Source organism: Euphorbia lathyris, chromosome 9 (genome assembly GCF_963576675.1).
Source record: "Euphorbia lathyris chromosome 9, ddEupLath1.1, whole genome shotgun sequence".
In the NCBI taxonomy this organism is placed as follows: domain Eukaryota; kingdom Viridiplantae; phylum Streptophyta; class Magnoliopsida; order Malpighiales; family Euphorbiaceae; genus Euphorbia; species Euphorbia lathyris.
This window is the reverse complement of record NC_088918.1, coordinates 53,156,994-53,173,323: the sequence shown is the minus strand read 5'-3', so window position 1 is coordinate 53,173,323 and position 16,330 is coordinate 53,156,994. Positions and strand designations below refer to the sequence as shown.

The 16,330-nt window shown below is 34.0% G+C and overlaps 1 pseudogene; it reads left to right on the top strand.

Moving 5' to 3' along the window:
- The first annotated feature begins 3,740 nt into the window (after nucleotides 1-3,740).
- On the top strand, nucleotides 3,741-5,507 carry LOC136207090 (anthocyanidin 3-O-glucosyltransferase 6-like; annotated as a pseudogene).
- The last annotated feature ends 10,823 nt before the right edge of the window (nucleotides 5,508-16,330 follow it).

Genomic DNA, 16,330 nt, shown 5'->3' with positions numbered 1-16,330 from the left:
CATCATTGTTTGTTTCAAAATCAAAATTCCCAACAAATCAAAATTCCCATCTGGGTTCTAATTTTCGTTGAACAAAAAAAACTCATATTTCCAATTCTTATAAATTGGTTGGGTTTTTATTTAGATTCTTTTTCAAGTTTTATGTTACTAAAAAGAATGAGATTCATGATTTTATGTAATATCTGATTCTAAATAATGCCTAATTAAATTACCACAAAACTTTATATCTCCTTATCTATCATGAAACTGTATATCCATTTTATTCATTACGAAAATTGGATTAATTTAGTGCAGGAATATGGCTAGAGCAGATAGTGGTGGCCTGCAGATCTAAAATTTCTAACAGTTGAAGGAAGAGGAGAACGAACAAAGAGCTGTGACCCACTGTAAAAAATAAATGTGAAGGACGCAGATCTAATATTTCTAACAGTTGAAGCGCCACCTCTGCACCATTATAACATGATTAAAATTCTCAGGTAAACAGAAAAAGCAGAAGTTGCCGAGATTACATAACTCGCCGGCAAGGAAAGGTGTCTCTGTACCAACTCTATACCAACTCCTGTAAAATTAAATCAATAAAGGTGTCTCTTAAATTGGATGCTGAGAAAAAGGGACAAAGGAAAGGCAACCCTCAAGCAGAAGTAATCGGAGAAGACTATAGGTTTAGCCGGAGAAGACGATTTGTTTAACCGGAGAAGAATCAGGCAGAGGTGTGGTTGCTTCTGATAAGGACTCCTGCAAAAATCGAGAAAAAGGGAGAAACTAGAGGGTAGAGTTAGATAATTTTTGCATTCTAATTATTTTTAAATGATTTAAAATAATTTATAATGAAGTGTCATGTTTTTATTGGTTTTGGCATACCACCTCATTTTTATTAGGTGGTATGCCCGGCGGACAGTAAAATTTCTCAAACGTATGCGCAAGTCTTAAGTTTATTGTGTAGTTTTTTCTCTTTTTTTTTAAACTAGAATAATGTATAAAAGTAAAAGCTCCCTCTAGAATTTTTAGTTTGTTCAATAAGTTATCTGAATATGTTGATACAAGTTAATGTCTTTTTGCCATCCCAGCACCATTCAGTGTAGAAATATGCATTAGTTTTTATTTTATCTTTTTTTTTAAATTTTGTTTTGTTGACGTGTGACCTACCAGTCATATTAATATTAATGTTAGGTTGTTTTTTTGGGATAAATTACGAACAAAAATCCCCCAAACGGTTACACTTACTAACGTCTAAAATGATGTAATTTCTTTTAATCTTTACAATTAAAAGCAATTTTATTCCTAAGGTTGACATGTTTAGTCAATTTGAGAAATCGTTCATCAAATTATTTTCTCGATCATGAATTTTATCATCTACACTTCATATGTGCGTCATTTTATCACTCATTAGTAGCAGATTACAAACATATATGATTAAACGTGAAAATTTTAAAGAAAAAATTTAAAAAATATACTTGTATTTTGTATGAATTGGATTAAAAAAATTCAAATATTTCACCGAATTTAAAATATTAATCTGCAATTCTATTATTAATAATCACAAAAAATATGAATTTTTTTAGAATCAACTTATGCGCAATTAGTGCAGAGTAATGAACAAAATATCTGTATTTTAGAAATTCAATAATTTCTGAAATTAACCTAATTTACTAATGTTAGGGGTAAAATTGCTCTTTCCTGTTAATATTAGAAATAAAATTTTAAAATTTTAAACTTTAAAAATAAAATTTTAAACTTTTAAACTTTAAAAATAAAATTACTCTTATCTATAAATATTAAGGGTGTTTTTACACTTTGTTTATTGTTTTTTGTTTCTCTTTTATTTTTTTGATTTAATAAATGATATTATATGTTATGGAAAATATCATTTTGATTAGGAGGACTACCAACGGACAACAATGTCTATATCTTTGTCTTTGTCCAATTTGCATGAAAGATTCCTCTTTTCTTCTTCTTTCTTTGAACATCTGGGGCAATTGTAATGATTTGTGGTTGATTAACAAGGTTGGTACTTTTTGACAATCTAGCAACCTTTGCCTTAAAGTTTTTAAACTTTTTTTAATATAAAAATTATTTACTTTATTACTATTTTTGAAGAGTTTTTCTAATTTTAGTAATATTTATAATTAAAATAAATTATATATAAAATAATAATTTGTGAAACTATTGTGTCAACTTTACAATTGCTTACTATTAAACTATTTTTTTTTAACTAAAGTTATCAAAAGCGATGTAGATGATTAAATTAATAAAATAGGCAAAAAGCATCATGAGGCCCCTGATCTTTTATTATTTGGTGTATTAAGCCTTCGATCTTTTATTTAGACACATTGAGCCCCTGATCTTTCACTATTTGGTGCATTAAGCCCTCGATCTTTCATTTAGACACATTGAGCCTTTGATCTTTCATATATGGGTGTATTAGGTCCTTCCATAAATCAATTAATATATAGGTTTATTAAGGGCATGTTTGGTGTGACAACAAATGATGTTCTAAAAATAACAACTTCTAAAATAAAAAATATATTATACAAATTAATAAAAATAATTTAAATGAAAAATAAAAAATTTATTGAACACAATAAAACCTTGTTTTTCGATAATTATGTTCTAAAAATAAAAATAATGTTAAAATTGAAGCACATTTTGTGGAAATAAGAAGGGTAATTTTATCAATAACAAGTAACTACAAACAACTGTTTATGAAAAGAGCTTTTCGTGAAAAGCCCCAAAATATTGCAGTGTCCAGAGAAAATGCGAAACGCTGCAGTTATATAAACCTAACCAAACATGCCCTTAATAAACCTTTATATTAATTGATTTATGGAAGGACCTAATACACCCATATATGAAAGATCAAGGGCTCAATGTGTCTAAATGAAAGATCGAGGGCTTAATGCACCAAATGGTGAAAGATCAGGGGCTCAATGTGTCTAAATAAAAGATCAAGGGCTTAATGCACCAAATAATGAAAGATCAGGGGCCTCAAGATGGTTTTTACCAATAAAATATTATATTTTAATATGATGTATTAAACATATTTACATCACATGTTTTGTCTATTAACACATTGACTTTTAAAATAACAATATTCTTCACTTTAAATGTTTTTTTTATAGTTTATCCAATTTCTAGATTTGAAACTCGTTAGCTATTTTCATATAAATTCTCTCCCAACTAAAACTTTTTATATATACTAAAATTTAAACTCAAAATTAAACCACTTTTTTTTTTTTTGAGAAATGCTTGTAATTTTATTAGATGAAACATGAATAAGTACAACAAGCAAAATGTAAGGAATAAAACCTCACATGATTACAGATTAAAGCAAATACAATATCTACAAAGGGATAAAAATGACTACAAAGAGCAAAAAGTGACAACAAAAGACAAAAAAAAAACACAAAACAACAATATATTTCACTTCGGGGTTTTAATTTGCTACATTTTTTTTAAGAGTCAAAAACTAATTTGCTACTCTCTTTTTTTTTTTTTTTTACACATACGTTACATTTTCCAATCTTATTTTCATCTTTCTCTTCAATTTCTGTGCTTGTGTTTTCAAATAATTCAGATTTGTCCTCATTCATCAAAATATCAAATCCATCAAATTTATTTATATTTTTTCTCTCATTTTTAAATTTCGTGGTTCACCAGTCAGCCATGACGCAATTTTTGTTTTTCTCCGTTTATTAGCTTCAAAATATAATACTCCATTATTATTATTTTTTGGTATAAAATTACAAAAGAAAATCATAATTAAATTAGCATACAAAAATATATATTAATAAGAATTCAACTGCTTCGAAGTTTTTGGTTCCAGAATGAATAAGAAAGCCGAGCTTATCTTCATTCCGTCGCCGGGCGCCGGCCATCTGGCTTCCGCCGTTGAAGCAGCAAAGCTTCTTCTCGCCAGAGATGATCGTCTCTCCATCTCCGTCATTATCTTTACCCGACCTTCCGACTCTAAACTCACCAGCTACACAGATTCCCTCACCACCTCTGATCGTTTCCGTCTCTTCAATATGTCCGTCGAGTCCGATTCATCTTTCGGTTTCAGTTTCATTGAAACCAAAAAACCTCAATTTAAACAAGCAGTTTCCGACCTCATTTCTGTCTCCGGTTTGCCTCTTGCCGGTTTCGTCCTCGACATGTTCTGCACGTCCATGATCGACGTCGCCGCCGAATTCGGTGTCCCTTCCTATTATTTCTTCACTTCAAGTGCTGCTTTTCTTGGTTTTATGTTTCATCTGGAGTTTCTTCACGAAGAACATCAGATCGATCCTACTCAGTACAAGGACTCGGACGAGGTTTTGGCTTTGCCGACTATGGTTAAGCCGGTCCCGGCGAGGGTTTTGCCCGCTGCTATCCTCGAGAAGGGATGGCTTCCTTTTTTCTTTAATCACGTAAGAGGGTTTAGAAAAGCCAAGGGTATTATAGTCAATTCGTTTACTGAGATGGAGTTTCACGCGGTTAATGCTCTTTCACTAGATAAAAACCCTCCAGTTTACCCAGTGGGACCAATTCTAAATTTGGAAACAGACAAAAATAACGACCAGACAAAGGAAATCATGGATTGGCTCGATGATCAACCAACGTTATCGGTAGTATTCTTGTGCTTCGGGAGCATAGGAAGTTTTGGTGCGGATCAAGTGAAAGAAATTGCATGCGCTCTAGAACACAGTAAATACCGATTCTTATGGTCTCTACGTCGTCCATCATCAGACAAAAATAATATGGAATACTCGACTGATTATGAGAATCCGAACGAAGTTTTACCCATAGGATTCATGGATCGAACGGCTGGGATTGGGAGGATAATTGGATGGGCTCCACAAACTGAGATATTGGGTCATCCAAGTATTGGAGGCTTTGTTTCGCATTGTGGATGGAATTCTACGCTAGAGAGCATATGATGTGGTGTTCCAATTGCCACGTGGCCGATGTTTGCAGAGCAACATATCAACGCGTTTCAATTGGTGGAAGAGTTGGAATTAGGAGTGGAAATTAAAATGGATTATAGAAAAGGAGTTGGAATAATAGTGAAATCTGAAGAAATAGAGAGAGGAATAAGATGTGTGATGGAGCAGAATAGCAAAGTAAGGATAAATGTGAAAGAGATGAGTGAAAAGAGCAAGACGACGTTGATGGAAGGTGGTTCTTCACTCTCTGCTTTGAAATGTTTCATTGAAGATGTCACATCTGTGCCTTGATAGTAATATATATTATATTTGTTAGGTGAGTGATTTTTATTTAGTGCTATGAAAAAAGTTTGGAGTTAATTTGATGGTTTTAAATGTAAATTAAAAGTTTAGAGTAATTTTTAAGAGAATATATAAAGATAGAGGACCAAATTGGATATTTACCAGATTTGGATATATATTGAAATTCGCAGGAGGTGGGCGATTATCCTTTTCCTTTTTCTGTTTTTTTCTTCTTCTCTGTCCGTTCATCGTTCTTCGACCGTTTCTTCATCGTTTCTTTGATTTACGGAGATCCGACCGTCCGAATTACTTGAAATTGAAAACATAGCATCCTTATACATAGATCTAAGTCCTAGCCGAAGAGTTTTTAAATTTCGGCAGTGTTTGGAGGGAAATGGCTTAGACAGAGTTTAAAGACGAATTGAACGGGTTTATGGTCTTTAATTAGTAGCACAGAAATTGGTATTTTAAGGTTATGCATGAATTTTATAAAATTTGGGTTTTTCACGATTTTGCTTTTTATTGTGAAATTATGGTTCAAATGAAGCTATTGACTATGCTTCTATGTGAATTTCAGATTTTACTTGATTTAAGGTTGAATTTGATTGATTTGATTAACTTTGGAATTTTTATTGATTAAGGATTGGTATTTTGAATAACTGTGGTTACGTTTACAAAAGGGCTAATTGAAGCCAAATGATTTATGGTTATGCAATAGTTTGGAATTTGATTGTGAAAGGAAATTTGAGCACGTTATGATTTTATATCCATCGAGAGTTATCCGGATCGGTGGTTTTATATTTGAAGACCATGTTCAGTGAGGGACATGGCCTATGTACACAGTCTTAAGACCTATTGGGTATGGCAGCGAAGTGTTGGGTAAGACCATATGGGATAGACAATATTAAGAGACGTCTCGACTATATATGTGGTTATGGATTGATACTTAAGGGGAGAAACTCGAGGATGGATACAATGTTTTAAGTTCATTTGGATTATGTTTTCCGTTATGATTGATTTTGATATAAGGTTTTACGTTTGATTGATTACGATTTGGTTTGATAAAACGCTTATTTGATTATAATATTTTATAAGGTTTTGAACTCAAGAAACGATACAAGATTATATATTTTTGGTTTTTGGTTTACTATTTTGACTATATTATGAACTTTGGTTTTGAGTATATTTTATAAGGTTTTGATTAAATCCTTTTATAAAGGTATATATGTAGCTATGTTAAGTAAAGTTGGTTTTTATAACTGATAGTTTTTTACTGAGATTTTTGTCTCACCTTTTTTTTAAATGTTTTAATGTTTTTAGGTGATAAAGTACAGGATATAGAGAAGGTTACCGACCGTTTAGACGAGGTTTGGCAGTTGGCTACTTATTGTTAGAATTATGGTTAGAACTTTAGTATTTAATTGTAATATAATGATATTTGGTTAAATTGGAGACTCCTAAGTATTGATTATAATCTTTCTAATTCACGCCCGATGCCGATTGAGGTCGTTTAGGGTCGGATGTGACAGTTTGGTATCAGAGCTCTAGATTAAATTCTTCGGACCTAAGGTTGATAGTAATTGAGGAATATGGATATTTGGTGTAAGCTAAGAAATAATTTGGAATTTTTCGAGGATTGAGTAACTAGCTAATGAGGTGTAAAAATGAGATTTGATGGTTAGCAATATTTAGGTGTATGAAAAATAGTAAATTATTTGTTATTTGGTGATATGGGTTAGGAGTAAGTCATAACTTTGAGCTAGAGATATAGAGAATTATCTATATAGGTGCTGCTGGATAATCAGATTCGTACCTGAATCTTGTGATGCATTTTTAGACCAGATATATGCCGAATCTGTCAAAGAGTCCTAAATGAAAGTTCTTTATTGTTGTCTTACGTTTCCAGGGGTTTTTGAATCGCCTTAATCGGATTCCGTATGAAAAAGTTATGCTGGAAACGACATATATTGGCCATTTTAGCTTTATACCAAAATTTGGTTTTTGTTTGATTTTTCTCCTTAGTATGACCTGGAATTGATATTTGAGAGTTTAATAGTTAGCTGAAAAATATACGTATCTCAGATGTGAAGTAAGGTTAGGAGACTTTGAAATATATGATGAGTTTTGAAGATAATATATATGTGATTAAGAAAGCGAAAATGTGGAGATGTCAATTAATTGTTTTGGAGGTTGATTAATTGGAGATTATGATAGGAGTTTAATAAGTTATGAAATCTTAATTTGAATAAATGATATTCGAATTCAAAGTACAGATCTATTGTTGAACTTTATCGGGTTGAGGTTTAGAATTATTGAGAGTTATATAAATGATGTTTAGAGAGATACCGATGGTAGTGATCAATGAGAAATAAAGTGGGAGAATATATTTGATGTTTGAGGAAATAATTAAGATATGAATTTTGAGGACAAATGTTTCTGATCTTAAGCAGAGTTTGAGGTAGGAAATTAAGAGATAAATATGAAAGAAGTTATTTTTAGTTGAAGTTTGTATGATTATGGTTTTAGTTTATATAAGGATCAAATTGAGTGTTCATAGGTCAAATAAGAAAAATCGAATGATTTATAGATTTATTGACTTTTATGGGTGTAAAGATATTATTTGGAGTTTGAAAAAGACAAAAAAAAAAAACATCGATTATCATAATTTAGGTACTCTATATGATGGTATATATAGTGATGATTATAAAAAAAATAGCAGGTTACCTTAATTGATTTTAAGGGGTTAACTGGAGAATTATAAGAGTGATATTGATATTAAATTTTTATGGAAATTAGTCTTATTGATAGGAAATTGTGATGTTTATTGATTGGAATTATTTGAAGTTTAAGACAAATATAAGATCGTACATATTAGCGGTTCACAAGTGATATTTTTGAAGTCTGTAGAATTTGGAGATAGGTAAAATATAATTGATACATATGCAATTGATGGAATCAATTGTGATTTAGATCTATTGAAGTGAGATTTGGTGTGTGTTAGGAAGATATGAAGATAAAGTGTATCATATCATATAAAATTGAATATATAATATTTGAAGTTTTATTGTGGATTTATTAGTGATGAAATTAACTAGGTTGAACTTGAGAGTTACTAAGAATTATATTGGAATGATTGTTACAAAGATGTCGATATTGATAAATTATGAAGTTAATGGAAGGAAACATTAGAATTTGTGGTCTTATGATGATTATGAGGAATCTTGATAATGTGAAATAATTTTGTGATCTTGGAGATTATTTGAGGAAGAAAATTTAGATTAGAGAACGTGAATTTCGAGGACGAAATTTCTTAAGGTGGGGAGAATTGTCACATCTGTGCCTTGATAGTAATATATATTATATTTATTAGGTGAGTGATTTTTATTTGGTGCTATGGAAAAAGTTTGGAGTTAATTTGATGGTTTAGGTGTAAATTAAAAGTTTAGAGTAATTTTTAAGAGAATATATAAAGATGGAGGACCAAACTGGATATTTACCAGATTTGGATATATATTGACTTTTTCTGTTTTTTTCTTCTTCTCTCTGCCCGTTCATCGTTCTTCGACCGTTTCTTCACCGTTTCTTTGATTTACGGAGATCCGACCGTCCGAATCACTTGAAATTGAAAACATAGCATCCTTATACATAGATCTACGTCCTAGCCGAAGAGTTTTTAAATTTCGGCAGTGTTTGGAGGGAAATGGCTTAGACAGAGTTTAAAGACGAATTGAACGGGTTTATGGTCTTTAATTAGTAGCCAAGATAAGTAACTATCAACTATATTTTGAGTTTTATGTATATAAATATATATATATATAATCAAAAATTTTTCAGAAATTGGTATTTTAAGGTTATGCATGAATTTTATAAAATTTGGGTTTTTCACGATTTTGCTTTTTATTGTGAAATTATGGTTCAAATGAAGCTATTGACTATGCTTCTATGTGAATTTCAAATTTTACTTGATTTAAGGTTGAATTTGATTGATTTGATTAACTTTGGAATTTTTATTGATTAAGGATTGGTATTTTGAATAACTGTGGTTACGTTTACAAAAGGGTTAATTGAAGCCAAATGATTTATGGTTATGCAATAGTTTGGAATTTGATTGTGAAAGGAAATTTGAGCACGTTATGATTTTATGATTTTATATCCATCGAGAGTTATCCGGATCGGTGGTTTTATATTTGAAGACCATGTTCAGTGAGGGACATGGCCTGTGTACACAGTCTTAAGACTTATTGGGTATGGCAGCGAAGTGTTGGGTAAGACCATATGGGATAGACAATATTAAGAGACGTCTCGACTATATATGTGGTTATGGATTGATACTTAAGGGGAGAAACTCGAGGATGGATACAATGTTTTAAGTTCATTTGGATTATGTTTTCCGTTATGATTGATTTTGATATAAGGTTTTACGTTTGATTGATTACGATTTGGTTTGATAAAACGCTTATTTGATTATAATATTTTATAAGGTTTTGAACTCAAGAAACGATACAAAATTATATATTTTTGGTTTTTGGTTTACTACTTTGACTATATTATGAACTTTGGTTTTGAGTATATTTTATAAGGTTTTGATTAAATCCCTTTATAAAGGTATATATGTAGCTATGTTAAGTAAAGTTGGTTGTTATAGCTGATAGTTTTTTACTGAGATTTTTGTCTCACCTTTTTTTTAAATGTTTTAATGTTTTTAGGTGATAAAGTACAGGATATAGAGAAGGTTACCGACCGTTTAGACGAGGTTTGGCAGTTGGCTACTTATTGTTAGAATTATGGTTAGAACTTTAGTATTTAATTGTAATATAATGATATTTGGTTAAATTGGAGACTCCTAAGTATTGATTATAATCTTTTTAATTCACGCCCGATGCCGATTGAGGTCGTTTAGGGTCGGGTGTGACAGAAGATGTGATGGATAATGTGCCATGAATGACACTAATTTACCATTGGCTTAGTACTAATATTTTAAAAATCGGATCAAAAGTCGAACACAACTGAATGAATGGTCAATTGGTTCAACCTGTTGAGTCGAATTGGTTAAACTGAATGTTGTGTCTGATTTCTTGGTTCGAAGCTCGCCAGACATCATTTAGGTGGATCCTTTTCCAATTAAAGATTTCTGCTTACTCTAGGACTCGGACTTGAGATCTAGCTTAAGCGACTTGAAACCCTTAACCACTCAAACCAACCTTAATTGATATATATATATATATATATATAATAAGAGTTTATATAACAAATGAAAGTTTTGTATGTTTTAGGGTAAGCTGTAGTTTTTTATATTCTTTCTTTGTGCTTAAAGACGTGTTATAGTGTTTTTATAGTCTTTCAAGCAGGATGTATGCTTGGAATTGCCAATTCGATAACATGGTACAATTTCTCATATGGTAGGAAAGAGCACTAAATTGAGAGGGTTGAAAATGTGAGAGGAAAGAAGGGGCATTATTACTGTGAACAGCGATTCATGGAGATTAGATTATGACTTATGTGATATCTGTATACTTTTATTCTTATTACCAACCGATGTCAGACAAATATAAATTTGCCACGTGGCGCTCAATATATAAAAAGTTCATTCATTCTATTAAGCTTATATTACAATTTTTATTTAATGATTGTGATAGTTCTCTAGTCATTTCATAAACTGACTTAGGCATCAAAGCTGGTTTGTCATACAACGACCACCCGTTAACCTTGTTTCTATGTAGTTGTAGGTTGACATGTGGACTCTTAGGATTCAGCCACATCAAATTGGTGGGATGAGTATGGACGGGTAAATTTCATTAATGGTGTACAACCTTTACCCCATTTCACACTTTGGTGTACAACCTTCAATTTGTCTCACTAATATGTACGAACTTATAGGTGACCTCTCATTTTGGTGTATAGCAGGTAAAAATGACCGGTCAACGCAAAGTCAATGTGCCATGTCAGCGGTTTGACCGGTCAAAAAGTTAAAATTTGACCCCCAAAATAAAATTACTACTATACCCTCTCCTTCCTCCTTTCCCTTTCCCTTTCTCTCTCTAACTCCTCTCTCTCTCTCTCTTATTTCTTTTCATTTAACATCTTCATTTAATCTCTTCATTCAATCATAATTACTAAAGATTTATACAAAATAAAACAATTACTAAAATTGAAAAATACAATTTCAATAATGAATCCTTGTGAGCTTTTAAAGTAAGTTAGAGGATGCCCATATATAGTTCGGACATAATGCTTTATCTCGTTCCAGGTTGTTAAATTGTTAGCTCGATACTGTTGATTTTAATTGAGTGGAGTAATACCAAACATGATACAGTTAGAGATGAGATATAAATTTTCTTATTTGAACTGTTATTTTCATGGAATGCTTGAAGCTGATTTCTCACGAGTGGTTTTCATTTGCAAAGATGTGGCTTCTGGCGGCCCAACTTGAAATAAGGCAGTTGAACCTCCATGGTGCTAGGCAAATAGCTATGCTTCAAACCCAAAATGGGAGAAGATGCGCTCAAAGATCTTGATGGAGCTAGTGCTAGGGTCTGCTCAATGCAATCATTTTAAAATAATGTCAATTCCAACACAGCAACATGTTTACGAACTAAGTGTTCATTGCTATAATTGTATTTTTCAATTCCAAACCCAAATGCTCATTATTATAATTGTTTTTTTCATTTTAATAATTGTTTTTTTTATCTTAATTTCAATCCAATTTTTAGTAATTGTGATTGAACGAAGAGAAAAAAGGGAGAGAGAGGAGTTAGAGAGAGGAAGGGAGAGGGAGAGAGAAAGGGGGAAGGAGGAAGGAGGAAGGAGAGGGTATAATAGTAATTTTATTTTAGATGGTCAAATTTTGACTTTTTGACCGGTCAAACCGCTGATGTGGCGTGTTGACTTTGCGTTAACCGGTCATTTTTACCTGCTATACAACAAAGTGGAAGGTCACCTATAAGTTTGTACATATTAGTGAGACAAATTGAAGGTTGTACACCAAAGTGTGAAACGGAGTAAAGGTTGTACACCATTAACGAAATTTACCCGAGTATGGACTGATACAATTATGACCTGTTTAAACAGTTACATTAAAATTCCTCCCACTAATGCACTCCCCACAACAGAGATCAAGAAAATAACCAAAGAAGAGGCGTGCTGAATTCATCGGGTCAATGATGACCCAATTATGGAAATGGTAGAAGAAGATGAAGTCCTAAAGCCCCAATTGTTGAAACACAATTTCTACTAAGTTTTTTATTATGACAAAAATCACAATTAAGGAATTAGATCCCCATTATATTTAAATTCAGAATTGAATTGTTTTAATGCTAATGTGTTTGTTGATTATTTAATCTAAGTGGAAGCATAAAACAAATACAAACAAAAAGGCCTTAAATCAATTAAAGGTCCAAGTCTAAATCTGGTCCAAAAGCCAGAACCAGAAGGTAGTGACAAGCAGTCACAATCAAGCAGTTCCATAATATGGTAAAAAGACAGAAGAAACAAGACATTGTCAGTCAAATGTCTCTCTCCATCAACCATATAAGGAAATTCAGTCTGCGAAGTTAGAAGTCAGAAGGCTATCATAAGATGCGCATCTCAAGGTAGATAGAAGACTGATTTCGAAAACGATAACTTTTTTAAATGGATAAATTGGCACAGAGGTCAGAAGCAAGACAAAAGAAAGAAGACATTTCCTGTTGAAACACCTTTCCACATAATTTTGATTTGACAAAATTGTTTAAGTATAATTAAAAACATATTCTAAACACACTAAGTTTAAATGCTTTGATTTATTCTACTAATGTGTTTGTTCAATGTTGAGTTAAATTGCTTATAAGACATAAGGATTAAAAGGCCCAAGCCCAATACAAGAGTCAAAGCCCAAGTCAAACAGTTCAAGACAACTCGGCCCGCGTATGTCAAAACGTTGTCGTTATGGACAAAACGCAACTCAGGGGAAGAAGGATCTAGAAGACCTTCAGGGAACAACTTCGGAACGAAGCTGCTGAGTTGATTCGACAAAGCGTACAAGACAGCAGCTGGCTAAGGAAAACTTCCAGACAAAGTGTTTCCACTTTGGGTAAAGTTCAGACGACACAGTATGCTGTCCAGTTGACTTTACCATAAAAGGAGAGACATTCTGCCGAGCTGACCAAAAGCTGACCGAGGACAGAAGATACTTAAATCTGATTGGCCGAGAGCTCTGAGCAAGTCAGGATGACAACGACAGGAAGCCGTTTCCCTCCAACGGTTATTTCGAAATTCGAAATGACAGATGCCTCAAGACGTCTCTATAAATAGTGCCATCAGAAGCTTCATTCCACACAGAACTTGATCAAGCCATTACGCTGACCAAATTTCTACGCAAGTTCTGCAAACAAGAAGCAAAGCAATCTTACACTAAATTTCATATATTTTGTGTAAAAGTCTAGAGTGATTATTCAATCATCTAAGGTGTCTTAGAAATCATTGTTTAGGACAAACACTTATCATTTCTAGAGATTAGAAAGGAGAGGCTGAGTACTCGGTTATAGTACTCAGCGAGAGATTAGGATTGAGTAGAGGTATAGAGGAAGGTACTCTTGTTATACTCAGTTGCTAAGATTGTAAAAGGTTTGAGGCTCTACCTTTAAAGAGCTCAGTAGAGGATTCGAAATCTCGGAACGTGTTCCGAGGACAGGACGTAGGCTTAGAAGCCGAACCTGGATAAATCTGCTGAGTAACGTATTTCTTACCTTAAACTCCTTATATATATTGCTTGCTTAAATAACCAAAAACTGACCAAGTAAAGAGGTCAAGCTGAGTTATGCGCATCGAACATCTGAGCTCAGGAATAGACTCTAAGTGCTATCTCCTGACTCAAGTTAAGAAACTGACCTAGTCACCAGTTGACTAAGCCAGTATCTTGCTGTTTACTCAGCGCCGCTGTTAAAAACCTTTTCTCTTAAGAAAAGAAGTCTACCCTAAATTTAGAAAAAGTTTAAATAGTTCCTAACCCCCCTTGGAACTATACTTGTAACATTATAAGGGACCAACAAGTGGTATCAGAGCTTAAAAGCTCACTGTAAAAGGTTTAACAACCTTGAGCTGATCCCTACTATGGGCGAAAACAGTACTCGGTTTCTACCAGGAAACCAAACAACTCAGATATTGCCTGAGGGGTTGTCCATCACTCGGCCTCCCCTATTCTTCGGGTCTAACTATACCTTCTGGAAGAATAGGATGAAAAATTTCATTCAGGCTACAAATATGAGTGCCTGGCTATCTATAGTGCAAGGCCCATTTGTACCTGTCGAAGTTGTGGCTGGCCAAACAGTTGTAAAAGCTGAGGCCAAATGGACAGAGGATGATCTCAAGAAGCTTCAAAATCACGCTTCGCCTATTAATATGCTTCACTGTGCGCTCGATGCTGCAGAATATAATAAAATTTCAGGTTGTGAGTCGGCGCAAGAGATCTGGAAGAAGCTGGAGGTCACCTACGAAGGAACCAATAAAGTAAAGGAATCCAAGGTGAACTAGCAGATGAGACTGTACGAGCTGTTCGCGATGAACAATGATGAGGGCATATCTGGCATGAATGCAAGGTTTACCAACATCATCAATGAGCTCAAGAGACTTGGGAAGATCTTCACTGAGGAAGAACAAGTCAAAAAAATACTCAGGAGTCTTCCTAAAGACTGGCAAGCAAAGAAGACCGCTGTTGAGGAAGCTCAGGATTTAACCACCTACAAATATGACGAACTCATCGGCTCGTTGCTGACCCATGAGATATCTATGAAAAACTTCGAGGTGAAGGAAACATCTGAAGACAAGAAGCAGAAGTCTCTTGTCATGAAAGCTGACTCCACTGATGGGAGCTCAACAGATGATGAGGAGATGGCTATGTTCACAAGGAAGATGAAAAGGGTCTTCAGAAAGAATGACAAATATTCTAAGAAGCCTTACAGAAAGTTTGATAAGTATAAAGCTGACTCCAGCGGCAGCAAATACAAGAAAGACAACTCAAAGCCCATTACATGCTTTGAATGTCATCAAACTGGCCATATAAAGTCAAGCTCCCCTACGCTGAGGAAAGATAAGAAGAACGGAAAAAAGGCAATGGTGGCTACATGGAGCGACAGTGATGAGTCTTCATCAACAGATGCTGAGGCCACCGAGTCAGCGAAGATATGCTTCATGGCTGACGAACTTGCTGAGCCTTGCGTCTCTAAGCATACTGACCCCTCCGTTGCATCTGACGATGAGGAGCAATCAAATGAGGTAATATCACTTTCCCAGCTCAGAAACAAAATGGGTAATGCCCTGAGTGATCTCTATACACTTGTCAAAAAGTGTAATAAGAAAATTAGAGCACTCAGCAGGCGCTGTGATGAGGTTGAAGAGGTCAAGCTGAGTGACCTCAGATACCTTCTTCAGGACAACTCAACCTTGCATGATAACATGAAGATCATACATGAGTCTGTCTCTGAAGTCCAATCAGTTTCGAAGAAACTGAGAAAGGACGTCACAACTATCCAGAACCAATTAAAGGTTCCAAATAAAAGAAACATTCCTCTGAGAACTCAGTACCAAGGTACTCAGCAGAGATGGAATCCCCAGCGGAATGTCCAGTGTGACTTCTGTGGGAAGAAAGGTCACACCACAAAGGTGTGGTGGCATGCTCAGCACTGGGGTGCTGACCAGTCAGTGAGACAACCTAAACAGAAGGTCAGCTGTGACTTCTGTGGAAAGAATGGCCATACTGTCCATGTATGTCGCCATAAAATAAAATATGATGCTTTACCTGTTGCACCTAACAAGCATGGACCCAAAAAGAATTGGGTACCTAAAAGTAACTAGTTACAATGCAGGTAAGCCTGAGATGTGCTGAGAAGTCAAAGATGTGGTATATTGACAGCGCATGCTCGAGGCATATGACTGGTGATGAAACTCGGTTCATCATATTTGAGCGTAAACGAGGAGGAAGTGTAAGTTTTAGAGACAACAAAAAGGGTAAGATAGTAGGGTCAGGAACCATCAGAGGTAATCCTACTATTGAGTCAGTCTCCTTAGTCAGCGGACTCAAATATAACCTACTCAGCGTAGCTCAGCTATGTGACAATGGGAGAAAGGTTATATTTGATGCTACTAGATGTAAA